Source organism: Heterocephalus glaber, unplaced genomic scaffold (assembly GCF_053883595.1).
Source record: "Heterocephalus glaber isolate CG9 unplaced genomic scaffold, H.glaber_assembly_v1.0 deba00001509, whole genome shotgun sequence".
NCBI lineage: Eukaryota > Metazoa > Chordata > Mammalia > Rodentia > Bathyergidae > Heterocephalus > Heterocephalus glaber.
Genome location: NW_028258325.1, coordinates 15,878,165 through 15,900,648, shown reverse-complemented (window position 1 = coordinate 15,900,648; position 22,484 = coordinate 15,878,165). Strand labels below are relative to the sequence as shown.

At 38.9% G+C, this 22,484-nt stretch overlaps 1 protein-coding gene and 1 pseudogene across 4 annotated transcripts in view; both read left to right on the top strand.

The window, feature by feature from the left end:
• Kcnip4 (potassium voltage-gated channel interacting protein 4) overlaps nucleotides 1-22,484 on the top strand; it is a 1,104,843-nt gene that overhangs the window by 423,566 nt on the left and 658,793 nt on the right. The window lies entirely within an intron of this gene.
• LOC147825075 (double-stranded RNA-binding protein Staufen homolog 1 pseudogene) lies at nucleotides 1,605-21,435 on the top strand (annotated as a pseudogene). Its single transcript, XR_015441406.1, has one exon. The product of XR_015441406.1 is annotated as a double-stranded RNA-binding protein Staufen homolog 1 pseudogene (transcript).

The window sequence follows — 22,484 nt, the reverse complement described above, 5'->3', positions numbered from 1 at the left end:
CTTTCTACTAAGCTAGGACCCATTAGCTCAAAAGCCCACTGGTGCCCAACTCACATTTTTAATACATTCAATTTTCTTAAAATGAGCAAACTTTTAGCCACTTAAAGCACTCCTGTTTTACATATCTAAAAATACTGAACTCAACATCTGTGAGATAAGATAAATCCCAGGATTCTAAGGGACCCCAAGCCATTTCTACCCATCAGCATTCCCTGAGCCAGAGACTCCCTGCTGTCTCCTAGCAGATAATTCCCCTCCCTAATCCCCTTCTTCCCACAGAATCCCTTCCCTCTTTGCATGTTGGGAAGTGGCCCTACATAGCCTCTGAAAGTTCTCATGCTGTGAAGGCCTTCTTTTCCTCTGCAAACCCATCAGAGCACCACACGATAAAGGTCAAAGTCTGCTGCTGCCATCTTGCTCATAGTCTAGCCGCTTCCTCCATCTCTGAGCTTACTCCAGGATCTAATATTTTTTTATTTCACTTCAATACTGAATTTTTCCTGGGGGAGTTATTGAGTAGGTTATACTTCCTATAATAATCTTGATTTTCCAAATATCACTTCTTTTATTTAGAATTCTCTAGCCTGCTCCAGTAATTGAATTTTGTACATCAGTATCAACACCTAACTACTGAATATATTGTTTTGATATCTAGTAGTACAGGTCTCTTCTCATTATTCCATGTAATTTCTCTTGCTTTTTCCTTGCCTATATTGTGTTTGCCCTGTTTCAAGTGGGATTGTGATATGCCATAAACAAATCCCTTGGAGTTTTGGTTGGGATTGTGAAAAACTTACAAATTACTTAATGAGGAGGTAACTCACCTCTCCATAATACTGAATGTTACCAGTAAGAGTATGTGTTCATGTTTTTAGGTCTTTTAAAGTGTTTTCTGTTTTATGTTTTACTGGATATGGCTTTTAATAACATTAGAGTTATTCCTATATATTTTATAGATTTTATTGTTATTGCAAATTGGATCTTTTAAAATATTTTTACATGGTTAACTCTGATGTGTGCAAAATTCTAGGTTTTTGAGTGATTTTGTACCTTTTCACTTTACTAAACCTTTTCATTAGTTCTAGCTTACATTGCTTGGCTTGATGAAAGTAAATATTCTGGTCACTTTAGTGGAATTGATTGGTTATTGGATTGTCACTAAAATGAAACAGGAGGTAAGGTGGAACACACCTGTAACCCCAGCATACTGGGAGGCAGAGGCAGGAGGCTTTCAAATTATAACCCTCCCTGGCCCAGTTTTGGCATTGTAACAACTTGGTGAGACACTCTCTTAAAAAGGGGGGGTGGGTAGGGATATACCTCAATACAAAGGCTCTGAGTTCAACCCCCAGGACCATGAAAGAAAGAAAGAAAGAAAAAAGTTAGATGCTAAGGAAGATTTCTCATATTATGAGCCTACTATAAATTTTTATGTATCTTACGTAGAGGGTTTTTTTTAATGGACAATAGATTCATGGTTTTTCTACTATTTTTAACCATTGTTGGACATTTTTGCATATCAAAGTTACGCTTAGTTTGTGAGGTTAATAAATTGAGAATTTATCTTTCTACTTAATAAATAACTTTGTATTTGTTTAAATAACTGATTTTTAAAAATTTGATTTCACTTTTCCTAAAAGCTATTTACTATGCAGTAGTGTACAAATATATGACTACGTTAAAATTTTCTTGGATGGCACTTAACCTATTTATATTTAAAATTTTTGAGTCAAATATTTTTAAATTTTCTACAAAATCATTCATCTCATCTATACTTTGAATTTATGTACTATTAAAAGAATGTTAAATCTCTTGCATGTCCATATTTTATATTCTTTCTCATTCTTAATATTGCTTATCTTTTTATTTATTATTGACAATTTCAAATAAGTGGCCTTTTGAAATGCTCCACTTTTTAAAGTCTATTTTGTTTTCTATTTTATTATTTTGTAAGATTTTATTATGTTCTCATCTTATAAATATTTTCTCTACATTATTAATTTGATGATTAGTTTAATTCTAGTGCCCCCCCACAAATATATATGAATGGTAGCTTGCCCCATATTATTTGTCACTCATTCAATGCTTTTGTATTTTATAGGATTTTATTTGGTATGATACGATGTTGAGGTTAGGTGTGCAGATTGCAGACCAGCTTCTCACTGACGTCCTGCACAAGCCCTGTCTTTTTTCTTGAAGCCAGCCCTCACTCGTGTGGTTCTCTCTTCTCCTGTTGCACAGCATTTCCAGCCGTGGCCACACTGCCCACACCAACCCTGCATCTCCTTTACCATGCATAAACCCTTCCACTTGAGCCAGACTTTCTGAGGACAGGAACCAGGCCCAACACCTCTGCCTTCCGACGGAGTTCACTTATCATCCTTATCTATTACATTTTTCTATGGCATGGGCTCTATCTTTGGGTATTTTTTTTTAACCTTTTGTTCTTCTATAATAGCAGAAGGATGAGACTGGATAATCAAAGTAAAAATGACTGGGGAGAATGGATATCTTTTGGTAAATTTAGGCATTGGAGCTACAAGCTTGTCCACATATGTGTAATATCGCCATACAGATAATCTAATTCTGCCATACATAGTAACAAAACATATGTAGGTATAAGGGATACAGATTGAATCTGTAATACTTAGAGCCAAAATAGAAAGATCAGAAACCTGTACCGAAAGCCGTATATATTGCTTAACACTATTGCATTCCCTGTCATGTTTCCTCCTGTAAATTTCTGCCCTAGAGGGAATGAGTGATGGTGAGACTCAAGGTCTTAAGGGGAAAAGCACCATGTCTGGAGATAAGAATGACCACAACATGTGGGGCGAAAATGTAGATATTTGAGGGGCCACCTGATCTTTTTCTTCCCATTTCTTTAATTACTTAGGAAACATTTTTATTGCGAACCCTTTGATGTGCCTTTGTTTTGTTTTGCCTTGTTAATATTTCCCCTATTAAACAAATTAACTGTCTCAGAGATAAATGTAGGGTATTTTGTTCTGAGGTCTTTTTGTTTGTTATTTTATAGAATAAGAATTTATTTTACTCCAATTGTAATAGGTATCAAGGAAAGTCTTTCTTTTCATTATTAGTGATATTGGTGTTATCCCTTATTTGATTATGTAGTATCAATCAGGAAGTACTTTCTCTGGGGCAATGAAGTAAAAGTTGCACGTTCCAGATTGAGACATGTCAACACTGCCTCTGAGGTTTCAGGAGACTTAGGTACCCAGTCGTACAAGGATATGAAGTCTCTATTGGGATCAATGCTACTTGAGAAATAAGACAGGATTAAATAGGTAATTTCATTAATTGATAATAAAACTAACCTAGGGATATGAGTTTTTTGCACAGTTGATTTGAAAAGTAGAAATTTCAAAACTAGACATTAAGCCAGACTGAGGGGAAAACATCAAGACTTATCAAATTCAGGTCAAGATCAAAGAAAACAGGAAAAGTAGAACAACAAATAGTATTTCCTCAAAGAAGGGCAAACATTTTTCTGATAAAGAATGAGTGTTTGTCAAATGATAGGAGAGTGTGTTGGCAGGTGTTATGGTTTAGATCTGGGTTGTCCCCAAAAGCTTCACGTGTTTGGAGGGTGATTGGATTATGGGGTGCTATATTCACCAGTGAACTCACATAGCTGACTGTGTTGTTAAGGGGGCGTCTGGTCAGAAGAGACGGGTCACTGGGGGTGTGACCTGGAGCCTCTGTCTTCCTCCTGAGCTTCCTCCCAGCATTCTCTGCTTCCTGGCCATCATGACAACCACAGCTTTCCTCTGCCATGAGTCCTTACCATGCTGTTTTACCTCAGAGCCAGCCAGCTGTGGACTGAAGCCTTTAAAAACCACGAACCCAAAGAAACCTCTCATTTAAATTGAGGGTGTCAGGCATATTTTGTCTCAGGAATGAGAAAGTGACTGTGACAAAATGTGAACACTAAAGGACTAGACACATTGAAGCTACATTTTGAATAGCGGATTTATTTTATGATAGCATTTCAAAGGGGGAAAAGCAAGGAGCTAAATGTTAACAAGTTATAATGAATCATGGAGGAAAATATTTCCAGGCAGGCATTTCTTAGCCTAAAACACTCTATTGTTATTTTGACAGCTGAAGACTCTTCAGAATGGCTTAAACCAGAGCAAGTTGAATGAATCTCCCCTGGAACTTGGTCAGGCAAGGAATTACACAATTTCTGCACATGGTGCCCTTATAGGAAATTAATTATAAGGTCCATTTACCAATATTTAAGATAAATTGAGAAAAACAAGCAAATAGCGTAGCCTCATTTCTTTTATAAATGGAGTGTCAAAGAAAACCATATAGATCTTCACTTTGTCCACAGCAGAGGCTGTTGATTCTATCCCCATGACGTGCTTATCCGAAAGTTCTGGAATTGTGGCCTCCACGCTACATGGGATAGTGATACAGTGGGTACTAGGACGTTCTATTGAGACAGTGGCTATTTTATTCAGAAGTCAAGAAAATCTATAGTAGTCAGTGGAGTTCAGCTTTTGTCCCTGAATTTAATGTTTTCTTCAAAACCTAGGAGAGACTATAAAATGAGCCCGTTAAGTTTGCTTCAGATACTAAGCTCGAGGTGTCGGGCATAACCATGAAAAATAGCAACTCTGAAAAATAGCTTGGCAGTGCACAGTTGCTCTAGGGAGCTACATAAAGCTTAGCAAAGATAGTTGTTTGTGAAAGAAAAAGAAATCCTGAATAGACAAATGAAAGAATAATTGGATTTGGAAATATAGTCAAAATAAATGGTAGGAATCTAATTTAGTGCAACTTACCTAAGGATCAGAGTTATAACATTGGGCTCTGAAGAACACTCACTGATTTTAAAATTGATTCAAGAAACTTCTAGAATCAGGAAACTGCTGCAGTCACACTCTGCTGAGGCACCCCTGGAGGTCTGGGACTGCATAGGCCTCTGCAGCACCCTCATCACTCAGAGCAGTGTGGAGTTGATGTGATAAAGGAGGCAAATGAGGAGGGAGCAGAGGGAGGGTAGAAAAAAAGAAAGGCCTGAAACACAGAGGAGCTAGCGCTCCACCGTCTAGCTGCAGTCACCTCTCCCAGAGGGGTAAACACACACTGTTGTTTTGGTTGCAGAAGAAGATGCCAGGTCTAATGGAAAACCCATGAGCTTGAGTGTCAGAGGTTGACGATTCATACGACACGTTCAGAGTTTCCAGCTTTTACTGTAGAGATGTAAACACATTGATGTCCGTTTCAGAGTCTTCATACCCAACATAGGGATTGTATCGGTCTGTTCAGGCTGCCATGACAAAATATCACAGGTTGGGTGGTTGAATCAACAGAAATTTCTTGTCTCACAGGGCAAAGATGGAAGTTTAAAATTATGTTTTTGGCTGACTGGTGGGGGCTGTTCTTGGCCTACTGAAAGGTGCTTCATTATGTCCTCACTTAGAAGTGGGGGGGAGGAGGAGGAGGAGGGAAACAGAGGGAGAGAGAGAGAAGAAAGGGGAGAGGGAAAGGAAAAGGAGAGGAAAGGGAAGAGGAGGCAGAGAGTACCTTTTTGTCTTAGGAGGCTACAGTTTTGTTGATAAGGGCCTCACCTTTAAAATCTCACTCACTTCTCTCCTAAAGTCCTACCTCCAAATAGACTCACATTGGGCATTAGGGCTTCAGCCTATACATTTGGGGTGAGGTGGGGGTTGGCACATTAATCTACCTCAGAGATGACAGATTCTTTTGGGAAGATCACGAGAAATACAGCTTCTAGATGTATCTCTGTAGAATATGAAATGTAGTTGTGCTCAAGTGAAGATAAAACACCTAAAGTAATCATTTTTGTCACATCTCAACTAGAGGTATTTATTTATAAGTTGCCAGATTGGAATCAAACTCCATTAATGTAGAAAGCAGAACCCTGGGTCCTCATATGACAAAGTCATGAGGGTTCCCCCCTTTTCTCTAGAGAACTTTTCTGTGAGAAGATACTACAGGTATAAGAATTTAATAACACAGCATTGAAGAGAATGTGCTTTTCGTGATAAAACGGTGTATGCATTTAAAAGTGAAGTTTCTGGAAATTAAAAATTAAGTAACATGCCTATCGCACCTAGATCAATAGTCTTCTAGACTGGATAGAAATGTGAATGAAACTTAGACGTATGAAAATCAAATTCAGTCTCTCTCGGCTCCCTCTTCCTTTGACCCCCAGCCTGGCGGTGCCCACTTCCTCCAGGGCCACTCCGTCTCTTCCCTCCCTCCATCCCTTCCTCCTTCCTCCTTCCTGTCCTCACTGCTGCCGCCCAACCGGGGGACTCGCTCAGGGATGCAGCCAGGAGTTTCCTAACCACATAACCTCTCAGAACTGAGTGAAACAAACACTGTTTCTGAAACACCCTCTCTTTAAGAAAGCCTAACTCCTACCATTGAGCTAAATGCACTGTGCATAAAACTTGGAAAAAACCCAATGTATATGACTATTGATCCCTACTCTCAGAGGCAGCCCACCTATAACTACAACATGAGAGGGGGTGCTCACCCCCCAAGGTATTTTTACCCACTTCCAGTTCCACCTTCACTTTATCAAATTGAACTTTCTGTGGGAGGACAGCAATTTAATGGGAAAGAAAAGAGAAGACAGGCTACGAAACATGATGCTGCTGCTAAAGCCTTGAGGATCCTGCAGAATGAGCCCCCTCCCAAGAGGCTGGAGATGAAGAGAATCAGAAGAAGAAAATCTCAATAAGTCTGAAATAAGTGTTTGAAATTGCACTTAAGCAGAACTTGCCTGTGAATTTCGAGTCTTTCCTTCTGGCACAGGTGGCCCGGGAGAGCGGCCCACCCCACATGAAGAACTTTGTGACCAGGGTTTCGGTTGGGGAGTTCATAGGGGAAGGGGAAGGGAAGAGCAAAAAGATTTCCAAGAAGAACACTGCTATCGATATTCTTGTGGAGTTGAAGAAGCTGCCACCTTTGCCTGCAGTTGACCAAGTGAAGCAACGAATAACAAAAAAACCAAACCTGCAGGCAAGTTACAGGCAAGCCCAGAATATGGCCAAGGGATGAATCCGATTAGCAGACTGGCCCAGATGCAGCAGGCCAAAAAGGAGAAGGAACCAGAGTACATTCTCCTCACAGAGCAAGGCCTCCCGCGCCGCAGGTAGTTCATGATGCAGGTGAAGGTCGGAAACCACACTGCAGAGGAACAGGCACCAACAAGAAGGTGGCCAAATGCAACGCAGCTGAAAACATGCTGGAGAGCCTTGGTTTCAAAGCTCCTCAAGCTCGGCCCACCAAACCAGCACTCAAGTCATAGGAGGAGACACCAGTAAAGAAACCAGGGGATGGAAGAAAAGTGACCTTTTTTGAACCTAGTTCTGGGGATGAAAATGGGACCAGTCATAAAGGGGATGAATTTAGGATGCCTTATCTTAGTCATCAGCAGCTGCCTGCTGGAAATCTTCCCATGGTGCCTGAGCTTGCCCAGGCCGTAGGAGTCAGTCAAGGGCACCATACCAAAGATTCCTCCAGAGCTGCTCTGAATTCTGCTAAGGCTATGGTAATGGCCGCCAAAGCCCGAGAATTGTTGTATGGGGGCACTTCACCCACAGTGGTGACCATTTAAAAGAATAACATCTCTTCAGGCCACATACCCCATGGACCTTTCACAAGACCCTCTGAGCAGCTGGACTGTCTCTCCACAGTCCAAGGATTCCAGGTTGAATACAAAGACTTCCCCCAAAACAATAAGAACGAATTGGTACCTCATAAATTGCTCCTGTCAGCCACCTCTGATCAGTCACGGTATTCCAAGGATGTGGAGTCCTGCCATGATATGGCTGGACTGAATATTTTTAAATTGCTGTCAGAGTTGGACCAACAAAGTACAGAGATGCCAAGAACTGGAAACGGGCCAGTGTGGGAGGTGCTAAACCTTTCCTGGCCATGAGCCATTATGAAATCCAACATATATACTGAAAATACTGAAACTGCTTTGAAAATTTGCAATTTCTGATACCTCCAGTGGGCTGAGAGACATGGTGGGGAAGAAGATGGGCAGCAGTAGTGAAGATGATGGACACACCCTGCACCATGGCCGTGCTAGGTTTGCTGGTGGCCAGACTGGTCTGTGAACCAGCGACCTCTGCACTGGAGTGGCCGTGGTGGGATGGAAGGGCTTGGCTGGCAGCCTGGCTCCTCCAGAAAACCAGCAGCCCCAGCCCAGGCACCTCATTGCTTTGGCCATTTTTTCTCTTGTGTGAAAAAGAAATAGAAAGCAAACTGGCTCACTCATACACTTTGGGACAACCCTGGATAGCCACACCAGAAAGAGGCCTTCAATTGGCCCCAGAACTAAAAGCATCAGAGAATCAAATGCTTCCTACTCAGTGTAACTTAATTTTTCTAGCATGCTCTGCCCCCACCACCTCATATAGTGCCCACACCATAACCACTGCTTTCTCTTCCTACAGTGATGTGTATTCTCAGTTTCATTATTTTCTTTGGATTGATATGACACTATATAAAATTTTCATTTGAGGGTTTCTCAATTGTATCTGGTTATATAGCACAGTTTAGAAACTTGTCTGAGACTGACCTTCTCAGTAATCTAACCGGCAAAGATCATATCCATGTGTAACTGGTTATACATTTTTATTTTATTGGACTAACACAGGACCATTTCATTGATGCACACTGTGTGCCCTCTGGTCTAGCTGACACAGTCCTGGACTTCTTAGAAACTCCTACAGTTGTATAAATTGGACAATTTAGGAATTTTAAACTTTAGATGATTATTTGGTACTTTTCTATTTTATTTTTATTTTTGTTAATACAACAGGACTTAAATGAACTTTGCTCCTTGTTTTAAAGATTATTAAAGAATTGTGTCTATACCTATGGCTCTTGACGTAGCATTCACCATACCACACTACAGGATATGATCTCCGTGTAGTGCGTCCAGGCCTGTAGGTTGGTTTTCCTTAAATGCTTGACACTGTTGATGGCTTTTCCATGGACGGCCTAGGAGAATGACTGTCTCTGTATGCAGCTGTTTTGCTTTTGATGTGTGATGCACACAGAGGACCACCCTGCTCTGGATGACAGGCACAGTAGCCTTGTGAGTTAAGTACCGCTTCCACTCATTGTTTACGCCGGAACCTTTTCTCCCCATGGAATGTAAGTAAAACTTAGTGTTTGTCACCAATAAATGGTAATACTAAACTTATTTGTTAATTTATTTTCAAACGCCACAACTGGTAGGTTGGTCCCCTTACCCTCTCATCCCCCTCCCCTTGTTTTTATTTTTAAGAAACAATTTGTAATGCTTGGTGATTCCATCTGGGCAAAATCTGAAGATCAAAATAACTTTATATCAAAGCACTGATCAGTAAACAGCTACTAATGAAAAAAAAAAAAGAAAATCAAACTCTGTCATTGAAATGTAAGTTAATGTTTCTTTAATAAGAATATTAGAGTTCCATAGTTTCATCTGCAGCTGCTCCGTAGTTGAATTTGCACTTCAAGGAATGTTCCAGAGTCCCGTTTTATAAAACCCGGAACAACTCAGTTCTGGTATTTCATCCTAATTAGCTCTTTAAGAAGCATGCAAAGGGTGATTAAAATTTAATATTTGCTCCAAGTATTTCCTAATTATGGTAAAATTAGTTAAATAATGGCTTATTTTAAATGACACTGTCTAAACTATATCTTGTTTTGGTATAATAGTGAAACATTGCAAGTTGTTGCCAATCTCTGTGTTTCAGATCATAGCGAGCTAATGGTATTTCTTTCCCTTGGTTAATAAGTTTTGGGATTGGAGGCCTGAGCTCTACTGTCCCTACATTTTTAGGACCCTAGAAGGCTGAGGCAGGGAGATTGCAAGTTCAAACCCAGTTTGGGGGACTTAGTGATTTAGTGAAACCCTGTCTAAGTAAGAAAGGGGTGAGCTAGTCATGTAGCTCAGTATGAACCTCTAAATTCCATCCCCAATACTAAGTTGGGGGAGGGAGGGAGAGAAAGAGAGAGAGAGAGAGAGAGAGAGAGAGAGAGAATATATCAGAATATACAGTGAATATTTAAATTTTTAAGATTATTACAGTAAAAGACATATTGCAATTAATCCCCCCTCAATACGCCTCCTCCTTTCAAACTTATTGCATCATTCTTGCCACTTCCTAAAGCAGTTATAGAAGTCTTCTTCCTTGTCCCTATGAGGTACGGTCAAACTACAGTGAATGCTGCTTAGGAGCGCCGTCCAACAGAAGACAGGCTGATAAAAATACTACAGTGTGTCCTCATCCACCTTGCTCACTGGGTCTGGCACCATGCCCTTTTGGGCTCTTCCTCAAAGTCAAAATGAATATGAAAGGTAACAACTTTGAATCAATTCAGGACACCAAGGCAGCCACAACCATGCCGCTAAAGATACTCATGAAAGAAAACTTCTAGAAATGCTTCAGAAAGAGGCAAGGATGATGGGATAAGTTCATCTGAAGCAAGGAGGAGTATTTGGAGGGGTATCAAAGGCAATGTATCTTTTACTGTAATACACTTTTATAATTTAAACATTTACCATATATTGTGATCACACCTCATACATAATCCTAATCCTAGCCCAATAAGTGCCTTTTAGTAATATTTTTGAAAGAATAGATGGGACATGTTAAAACTGTAACAAAAATGGTAGGAGAGTATATGGAAGAAAAAAACAATGAAGTGCTGCCCACAACAAAGCTTTTCTTTCGTCATTTTGTTTAATGTGCTTGCTTCTCCTCACATGAAGGCTCCCCAAAATCCTGTCATAGGCCAGATTGTCATTTCAGTTGATGCTATTAATTTAGCAATGTGAGAGTGTAGGGAAACTTTCATGACTTTTAGTTTTGAAGCCACTCTTTGGTATTGCAAAGAATGCTATAAAGTAAGAACTGGATGCAGAATGCATGGCCTTCATACTTGTAGGTTGATGAATGTGTCTTACAGGTCTTGCCATGATTTTACTCAAATCAGCAGGAAAACATGGCTCTTCCATCTGCAGACTGGGGTAACAGAACCGTGGAGCAGCAAATGCTATTTGTACGGTGGCAGTTTCAAAAACAATAATAATAAGGAAAAAGTTATAGTAATCAACAAAATTCTCAGTGACACTTTTTATTTGCTTTTTCTTAAATAGAAATTCAGCTAAATATAATTCATGAAAGAAGATAATTAAAGGCAGTGTTTTCACCCTGTGCTTCTGCTACGTTACTGACAAATTTAAAATTATTCTACACAGATGGCGATTCTCTGTCAAGTTCTGTTACTCAACAGTCCTGTTCAGAATTCTCAGTCTTTTATATAACGCACACTTCACTCCAAATAACTAACTTGGTTTCACTATGAAGTATGTGTCTAGTTTTTTCCCCCAGTATTGGGAATCAAACTCAGGACCTTGCACTTGCCAGGCAGGTGTGGCACTGCTGAGCTACATCCCTGGCCCTCACTATAAAGTATGAAGCTTATAGCTTAAGTTTCATTTTCTGTTCTCTCATATTATATGCTCTAACAAAATGCTGCAGATAAATCTATGGAAAACCACAGTTTCTATTTGTATTTCTTATATCGGAATTTCCAAGGATAGCATGAAAATCGGAGCCCTTCTTCATTATTTTAAAAACTATTTTCAATTACCATCAGAAAGTACTTCATTTTCTAGAATTTTACAGCCTTTCCAGAAAAGAAAGCAAGGACAGATCCTGCATTGTTTTAGCTAGTAGTCACTCATAATAGGAAGATGGGAAGGACAGGAAATGGACTAATCGCCCAGGTTTTTGGTAGACAATTGGACAAGGTAAACTATTTTTCTCATATACCTTGACTGAAAAAATATGTATTGGATGCATTTTTCTGAAAAGCTGAGTTATACTACAGTAACCAACGACTCCCAAATCCTCATGGTCCAAGAGTCCAGATTCCATCCATCTTGTTGCTCCAGCATCTCCTAGGATCCTCTGGAGTCCAGAGAGGAGGACACTGAAAGTGAGGAAAGTTTATAGCTTCCCATCCACATCTAACTTTATGTAACACACATTACTGCTCTCCCTGGACATCAGCGAGAACTAGTCATAACAGCCCTAGGAATCATGGCCAGGAAAGGTGGTCCCTGAATGGCCACCCATTGCCAAACAGAACTTTACATTACAGAAGAAGACACATAATTTTTTGGTGAATTTCAGAGCACATCTGCCACAGAAAGGATTTGATTTTTATAAGGATACAAAGTAGGAAGTGAATCAGTGCCTACGGGGACATGCAAACACATTTTTAGTGTATGAAACTTTGTTTCAGAAACAAAACAGAAAGTTTCTCCAAATGCAAGAAATAGAATTAAATATAACATGCCTTTTTCAATAAATCTATTAAATGGGTTTCTAGATAGGTTGCTAAATATTATTAGGGGTATAAAATCAAGTGTGCTGCATTTTCTGCCCTCAGAAATACCACAGGCTTTTCACATTTGAAGTAAAATCCAGGGAGAGAAGGAAGGCTGCTTGGTTCTTATCCATAGCTGAGCAGGTAGCTGGAAAGCTCTATCATTTCAGCTGTGAGATGGGAATAATAATCATAATACTTATCTCACAAGATTGAGATGGAATAGAAGTTAGATATGTGTTCTAAAGTCCTAGTGAAAAGTAAATTAAGAGGACAAAGCACTTACTGTCTCTATCCATTTTTCTACAACTTATAGGAACTAGAATATACAAATATTGGCATGAAATGCATGTTTAAGGAAATCATCCAGCTTTATATGCTCATAGCAAAATGTTATATAAAATGTCCAACTGCTAGAATCGACAAGCAGAAATTATTTCACTGATATGTTCTTTACTCCTCTCTAATGCCTTAGCTACTTTTAACTCTCAGTTCTATTACTTCTTCTGAGTTATGAACAACCCTATTAGGACTGTTGGGATTGGTATACTATGTCCTAATTTCAGTGAATCCATGACTAAAATTAAGGGAGAGAATCTGGATTACTATAGCTTTTTCCAGAGAAAAGGAGCATTTTATGGGGTCTACTGTAAAAGTGTTCCTTTATATATAAAAACAAGGCTTTTTCAAACTTGCTTAATAACAGAAGTCACCTAGATCCTGTACTAAACAAATGTAGTTCTCAAACTTGAGCATACATAAGAATCTCCTGTAAGAGTTATTAAAACAGATTTCTGGGCTTCTTATCTTAGTCATTTTGCTCACTTGTGGGACAAAATATCTGACAATTGAAACTTAAAGGAGAGGTTTATGTTGGCTCATGGTCTCAGTCCATGGTTGGCTGGCTCCAATGGCAGGAAGGGCATGATGGAGGGGCCTGAATGGAGGAAAGTTGCTCACATCATTGTGGCCAGGAAGCAGAAACAGAATGCAGGAGCTGGGGGGGTAAATGTACTCTTCCAGATCATGTCCTCAGTGACCACCTCTTCCAACCAAACTACCTATGACCAAATGAGGTCTTTGGGGGACATTCTTGATCTAAACTGTGAGAGCCCTATCCCCAGATATTGTTGAGTAGTTAGTATGGTGGTGGGGAGAAAGGTCAGAATTTCCATGTCTGACAGTTCCCAGGTGAGCCTGAATAACCACAGGACCTTCCAAATCAACTACTGATGCACAGCTAAAACCAAAAGCACTGTCCTATAATTATAGGCCTCCAGAGGGCACTTTATTTTTATTATTAAGACCTGGTCCTTGAATCTGGATTTAGGCCATGAATGCTCTTATAACTCACTGCCTCCCTGTGGCTTGTCAATGTGTCACCAAGAGCTCTTTGAAATTATCAAATTTCAGGGCTGAAATTACCAGCCCTCCTTCTGGTCTTTTAACTGTCCTGCTTTATCCCTTCTGTCCTGCTGGCTCCTTGGCTGGGACACACCCAGCTATTATTTGGCAAAAGCACCGAGCAATGTAAGAGAAGCAGAGTCTAATATATCCCCTTTTCCTTTTGGACTTGGCTCCCCCTGTAACAAACTGCAGGACTAGACCACATTAGCTGTTTTTCTTTTAAAGGTTCACCTTTCAGCAATATGGACATAATACTTCACGTGTTTGTTATGAACCAAGGAAGTACTTAGTTCAAAGTAGGAGCTCTGTAAATATTCTATATTGCATTTGTCCCCATGCCTCTTGGTTGTTCCTCTAGTTTCTTGTTCATTTGCCGTCTTCTTCCTTGACTCTGCTCTGCCCCCAGAGTAAAGAACAGACAGGAGCTGACTGCCCTCCCTTCTCTACTTCAGCCCAATCATTTCACAGCCTACTTCTATTTTGCTTCTTTCCCTGAAACAGCACTCTGGATCTGTTGGGAGCAATGCTACATAATTTTAGGGAAAAATCCGAGTTCTCCTGCCCACAGGCCAGCTGTGGCATTTTGAGACATGATTCCATTTTGGCCTCCAGTCACAACTGAGACCTCAAGGATCTGGTGATGCTCTGATGCTCCCAGGACAAGATTACATCATCTGAAGGCATCCTGGGAGGAACAAAGTCTTCATTGACTCAGTTCCTCATTGTTCTTGGATTGTTACACTTTGTTTATGCAGATGTGCTGAACTCTCTGCAAGTCATTTGTTACACCTTGTTTTTCACGATCTACTGAACTCTCTGTCCTGAGTCATTTGTTACATTTGTTTCTCCTGATGTACTGAATAAAAGGTGCGGTAAGTTGGGGGCTTTCGTCTTTGCGGCACAGAGCAGCACTGATCAGGCTCAAAGCTCAGCTTCTTCTCAGTCTCATTTTTCTACCTTTCCTGTAATTCGCCTTGTGCTGCTGTGGCTCTCAGGAGACTAGGACTTACTGCAGAGGTTCTAGTAATGTCCCCTTTTCCCTGTTCCCTACATCGATTGATCTCCAGGTTCCAAGAATCTGATTGGGTATCAAGTCCCCAGATCTGACTTTTCCCTAGCACTCTATTAAAATAAGCCCAGGAAGCAACATATATCACTTTCTGAGTCATAGTTTTATATATTGTTTCTTAGCAGACATTCTCAATATTACTGGTACTGTTCTCTATTTTTTGTTGTAATATATTTTTGTCGATAATCATGGCATGGGTACTACAAAAACACAAAACACAAATTATGGATATCCCTAAAAGATTGACTGTTTTCCGAACTCAAAAGTCCGGCTACTATGTGATTAGGTTTTATAGTAAAGTATGAATAATAGGAACCTACTCACTAATACTCGCATCAGGAATAAAAATCAGCACCTTCCCTTTAAACAATGACTATATCAGATCTTGTGACAAGGAAGCCATGTTAGCAGACATGACTGGCCTCACTGTATTGACACCAGACACTAATGAGCCCAGTTCTTTTTGTTGTCTCAATAATTCTGGTACAGTCCTGCCACTCACAATGATGTTCTGTTCAGTGACAAACTTCCTAGATGATGGTTGTCCCATTAGAGTGTAATGGAGCTGAACGATCCCTGTACTTTAGTCATAACCTTGTAAAGATGTAGTACAACATACTAGTCACTTCTTTGTGGACATGCTGGTGTAAACAAACCTACTGTGTTGCCCATCATATGAAAGCATAGCAGATATACTACAAGTATGTACAGTACATAGTATTTGATAATGATAATAAACAACTATGTTGCTATATATATTAATTATTATGCTATATGTTTATTATTACTTCACAAAATATTCTTTCTACTTATTGTAAAAAGAAGTTTACTATAAAACAGTATGCCATATCACCATGGAGGCAGCCTCATATATATTGTTTCCTGTGGTTCTTGACTTCATCAAGAGGCCATAAAGAGCTACTGACCTGTGCTATCTAGCTTTGAGTCTCTGTTCACACAGTGAGGCCTTTGAGTAAGGATGCATTTCTGAGAAAATGGTCCCACCTTTCAATGAGGCAGGAGGAATATTTCATTTGAATAAAATACTGCCTGCAAAGTAGAGCTGTTATGTTTTTCTTGAACTTTAGAGGGCAGTAAAAGAGCTGTCTGAAAGGTCCCTACTTCAACAGGGGACGAAAAATCTTCCACAAGTTATTTCTACAAAGCTTTTTCATTGAAAAGAAAAGGTTATATTTTAAAAGTTGTCTTTAATTGCCTTTTCTTTTGGTTAAATGAATGGGTATATTTCATATATAAGGACAATTTTCCCTGTGAACAGTTTACCCTATGCTGGTGATAAACTTGTACAGAAATCCAAGAAATTTAAAAAGGGAAATGATTGGCCATAGTAAAATAATTTTGAGTACATTTAAGAGTGTCGTCTTTTATGTTCTTCTATTTTTATGAGCTTATTCAAAAGAACAGTGACACTTTTGGAGGACTGTGACCTTGTGTAGAGTTACGAAATGATTTTGAATAATGTGAGGCACATTGACTTCCGCACAAGCACAAATTCCAAAGGTAAAGAAAACCTGTTTTGTTTTAAAGATTTAAAAACACAGCAACAAAAATGAGAAATGAAACTTATTTTTACTGACAGAGTTCACGTGGATTAGATTTGTCAGCCTGAGAGGCTCACAACATCCAAATTTGGCTATCATTACAGTTCAAAGTGACTTTTAAAATTAGTTTCCAGTTTCTTATTGAAGGCAAGGATGAGAGTTACACATCCTGCATTTCCTCTCCTCTCTTATTGGCCCCACTGCTACAAAATGTGCAGCCATCAGTTCTGACTGTGATTCCCAGAGAATGAGTAGCTGTTAGGTCAGAAAAGCTACCTCGGTAGCCTAAACTATTCTGTTTATAAATCACTACTAATTTCAAGCCCACTGCATAATGCTGGTGACCCAAAGGAAATCTGCCTACCCAGTTTTCTTCTTGTCCAAAATGTTTCCTTATGGGATTGGATTATCTTCCATGCCTGCTCTGCACTGGTGGCAGGGGGTGCTGCTCAGAACTGCTACGAAAGCACCTGCAGCAGAGGCTTCCTGCCTGCCTCCCCCAAACTCTTACACAGCCAGGAGAGAGCCTGAGCTCAGATTTCCTCACACATTTGGCCTCTTCTTTCTTTCTAATGTTTATTATCTTTCCTAAGACTTTAAAATTCTTTTAATAACTGTCTGATTATTTTCCTGTATCCTAGTGTTTGGCTTTCTGTTTTATGCCGCATTTGGGACTATATTTTTTTGACTCCTTAGAACCCAGCTTGTAAGAAATTGGACATGTGACTACCCCACGCTATAGTTTGGCAAGTAAATTTTTAGGAGAGTAGCTACTCTGCTCTGGTAGTATTTCTCACACATCTTCTGGGTCAGGAATTGTTGTCAGGAGTGTAACCTTCTAATCCAGCAGAATCTCTCAAGGTTCCTGGCAATACCCAAGTGCGGCTGCTCACACTGATGAATTTCTAGGTGATTTCCTAAAGTTTCCATGGTTTCACCTTGTCAGCATAGCCACATTCTGAGCTTTAAGAATGTAACCCGTCCAGAGCAGCATAATGATTTGAAACATCCAAGAGGAGGAATTCAAAAATGACATGTGATGGCTTTCAGACCTTCAAATAATGCCATGCTGCAGCTCAAAAGTCAGAGTCAATTAGACATGACACTGACACAGTGAGGATCTAGGATTATCAAAACCCTAATAACAGTAATCTTAGCCTGCCTTAGCATGTGCCTTAGCACATCTCCTATGACTCTTATGAAACTCTGAGTACGCCTTTGTGAAGATACTTGTTTCTTCCTTCCTTTTATTATTTTGCAGAGGGAAATGGCCAACCCACTCCAAAGATCCCAATAACTCTCAAGTGATTCCATCCCCAGGCCTCAGGGGCAGCTGCACTCACATGGCACAGTGTCTGTGAACAAGAAAGCAAGTTGTATTAGCTCCAACAGCAGAGCCAAATGCAGGAATAGAGAGAATACTTAAGTTGGAAATACATTTCATTGAAACATGCATTATTTTCTTAATTGGTTATAGAATAACCTACCTTTCCTCACTTACACTTCTTTGGTTTGTTTTGTTTTGTTTTTGAGACAGGGTCTCACTATGTAGCCCAGGCTGACCTTGAACTTCTGACTATCCTCCTGCCTCAGCTTCAAGTGTTGGGATTAAAGGTGTGTACCACCTTGTCTGGCTTCCTCACTTAGACTTCTTAAACAACACATCAGAGTGCCTTGAATGGTTACCATTTACCAAAATGCAGCCCTGATCTTGTTCTTGAAGTTAACAATCTTTAAACAAAATAAAATATTGTCAAATTCTGGAAGTAAAGTTATTGGGTCACATTTGGGTTATTTTTTTGCTTATAATCTATTTTTCATTTAGGAATTTGCCATGATATATTTCAGAAATGATCTTTAATCATTCTAAAAATTTCATAATCAAGGAAAGGGGGTCATTTCCTTTTCAATTTAAGGATGGTAGATATGACAACAGTGATTGATGTGTTTTCTCTGCTAGGGTAGATGGATTTGCTCCACCTCTCCTGACCAGTGCCCAGCCAATAGGGTGAAGATGGGGTGCTTCTTGAAAAGACTCAGCCAACTCTGAAGTGGGCTGATTTTCTAGATATTACATGAGAGGCCCATTAAGATAAGTTATCTGGGTGCTTCTGAGTGGAATAGGGTTTCCAGAACATCATGGAGTTGATGCTTTGTAGTCTTACATTAAAAATATACAGAGCTTGATTTGACTCCTCTTGCTATGTCTTGTCCTCTGTCTTCTCATTTTCTCTCTAACTCTGTATTCAGAAATTATTTCTGCATCTTTAAGTGCCATGGGTTATCACTGTGATGATTAATTATCATTGATCTGGCAGTGAAAATGTTAGTTAATGGATGGTATTTGTTGATAAAATGCCAAAGCACCAAATAACAGATAATTAATCATAACAGCTCATTTTGGGGAAAAAAAAGTCCATCAGAGGGAGGTTAGTGATTAATTTTGCCATCTGGCCTAGAAAAGGGGACTGTCTGGCCCAGTGTTGAGTCACTGAAGTGAATCAACTTTCAGTTACTTGGTACAGGTTCAATGGATCCATTACACATTGTGAACATTGAGAGTGAGATTTTAGAGTTCAGCTTTCTTAATTTGGCTTTGTTCTGAGTACTGAGGGATTTGGGGAATTTAATAGCTTGAACAAATGGGGAGACGAGGGAGCAACAGAACTAGGCAGGATCAACCACAAGGGCATGTGATGGGGACAGAGATCCTGGCCTCAAGGAGCAGTGGGTAGCATGCAAGAGAGGTTAGAAAACTTGACTACTATAGGAGCAGAATGATAATGAAATACAGTAGCCTGGAGCCAGGTGGTCCATTCATTAACAAGATGCCAACTAACAGCCAACACTAAATGACATTGCCAGTCATTTTCAGGTATTAGACAAGAAGACAGATCAGGCCAGCAGATTTGATTTCAGAATGAGATTTACCCCCAAGCCAAATAATTTTGTGTAACACAATGAGAAGCCATGCATTGCTATTTGAATGTTTCAAGTACTAATATTTTTGAATAATAGCTACTATGTTTCAGGAATCTTAACGTAATTAAGTCTCACTACAATCCTGTGTGGAATAAGTATTTTCATGCCTTTCCAGATTAGAAGACTGAAAAGCTCAGAGAAGTGAAGCAAATAGCTCAATGTCACGTATCCACTAAGTTCCAGAGTCAGGTTTTCTGCTCATATCTGCCTGTATCCATATATCTTTACACATTGAGCAACGAGCCATTGTTAATGGGGCAAGGTGGGAAGTTGTCCTGGGCATTACTGTAGAAAAAATGAGGGAAGTTGAGTGTGCATACTGGGTATTGGGCTAAGTAATGCCTCTCTGACAGGTCAAGAATTGATTGGGATAGGGAAAGAAGTATGTGGGGACCCTGGAAGAAAAAAGTACACAAATCTAGCTTTATTCTAGCAGGACGGTGTTTATGTTTCTGCTGAAGATCCAGGTTATTATTCTCAGTGTTATTGGTTGGATTATCAGATTCTCAATTTTATGTTATAATAAAAACAAATATAAGACCTACTGTGAGCTCTTTGAGTGCCTGGCTCACAGTAGGTATTTAATTCAACGTTAGGAATCACTAAATATTAAATGTGTTGCTCTATATCTACAAAAGGGTGGCTTTACTCAAAACAGTAGACAAAACCTAGCAGTCTGTTCTTGTGCCATGAATCTCCCAACAATCCAGCCAAACTGAATCTTTAGAGAGCTCTTAAGCAAAGGTATTTGGCTATTTCACAGGCTAGAGCAAAATGTTTAATTACAGGAATCTCAGATAGCCACTTTTTCTTTGACGGTAGAGATATCTCTCACAGTAGTTTTATGAAAAATGAGTAAGATGGGTGCCTTTAAAATGTATATATTAGAATTAAATATAAATTCTGAAAACTAGTCAAAAGATCCACTTAAAAAGAGAACTTGTACAATGTTATAACCCAGTTAGACCTTATGGACATCTATAGAATACTCCATCCAGTAATAGGAAAAATAAGCATTCTAGTCAAGCATACATGGAAATTCCCCAAGATATGCATAAAACAAGACTTAGTAAGTTTAGAAGTATTGAAATTATACGAAGTATATTTTCTAACCATAGAGGAATAAAATAAGAGAAAAAAATTAGATGTTCACAAATATGTGGAAATCAAAATATTTATAAATAATAAATGGGTCAAAACCCACTAGACCAATTAGAAAGAATTTTGAGATAAATGAAAATGAAGATTCATTATACAAAAATGTTGGAATACAGTACTATTAAATGGTGCTTAGAGGGAAGTTTATAAGTGTTTATATGGTAAAACGATCTAAACTCAATAACCTAATGTCCAGTTATGATATAAGAACAAATTAAATGCAAAGCAAGCCAAAGGAACAAAATAATAAATATTAGAATAAAAATAAATAGAGAATAGATAAACAATAAAAAATAAGCTTATATTTGAATTGATCTTTGAAAAAATTTTAATAATTTTTAGATAAACTAATGAAGAAGAAATCCTCAAATTAATAGTCTAGGGAAGCAGAGATATCACCACTAACCTTACAGAAATTTAAAAAAAGATTACAAGGAAATAGTGTGAACATCTATATGTAGCAAATTGGTAGCTTGGCTGACATAATGAACTCCTAGAAATACACACATACTATTTACTTACAGTAAAATAGGAAATTTAAAGAGACCTACAAAAAGTTGTAAGATTAATGGGGGAAATTTTTAAATTTCTTATTTAATCCTTACTGGCAAATGTTACCAAATATTTAGAAAAGAATTAGTAAGAATTCTTTACAAATTTTTTCTAAAAATTGATGAGGGAAATCTTTTCAACCTACTCCAGAAGCCAGCATTACCCTGATATCAAAATCAGATGAAGACAGGGCTGGGGATTTAGCTCAGTGGTTCTGCCACCTGTCTTGCAAGTGCAAAGTCCTGAGTTTGATCCCCTAGTACAAAAAAAAAAAAAAAAAAAAAAAGTAAAAGAAAATCAGATGAAGATGAAGACATCACAAGAAAAAAAGCTCATGATCAATTTTTTTATAAGTATAGGCACAAAAATCCTCAATAAAATACTGACAAACATTTTCTAACATAATTGGACCTTGAAAAATATTCTTGTAAAGAAAAGAAACCGAACACAAAGGAACACATATTTTATGATTTTATTTATATGAATGTCCTGAATACACAGATCTGTAGAGACAAAAGGTAGAATAGTGGTTTCCCAGTTATGAGATATGTGGTTGGAATTGGCATAGGAAAAGACTTTATGAACAAATCTTCAGTAGCAAGGGAGCTAGCACAAAGAATCAACAACTGGGATCTCATCGTATTAAAAAGCTTCTGCACTGCAAGAGAAACTACCAGCAGAGCTAAGAGACAACCTACAATGTGGGAAGAAATATTTAGCACCTGTAGCTCAGACAAAGGTGTACTATCAAGAATATATAAAGAACTGAAAAAAATCAGACCTCCCAGATTCAAAGAACCAATTCAAAAATGGGCATCTGAAATGAACAGACGTTTCTCAGACAAAGAAGTAAAATCAGCAAATAAATATATGAAAAAATGTTCAACATCACTGGTCATTCGAGAGATGGAGATGAAAACAACACTGAGATTCCACCTCACCCCACAAAGAATGGCTGCTATCAAGAAATCAACCAATAACAAATGCTGGCGGGGGTGTGGAGAGAAAGGAACCCTTCTCCATTGCTGGTGGGAGTGCAGACTTGTGCAACCACTGTGGAAATCAGTATGGAGATAGCTCAAAGAACTAGGCTCAGAGGTCCCATTTGACCCAGCTAATCCCCTACTGGGAATCTTCCCCAAAGAATTAAAAAAATCATACCACAGCGATATATGTGCACCTATGTTTATAGCGGCACAGTTTGTAATAGCTAAAGCTTGGAAACAGCCCAAATGCCCATCACCTGGAAACTGGATAAAGAAGATGTGGTTTTTTAATAAAATGGAGTACTACTGAGCCATAAAGAATGAGAAACTAGAGACATTTATAGCTAAATGGATGCATAT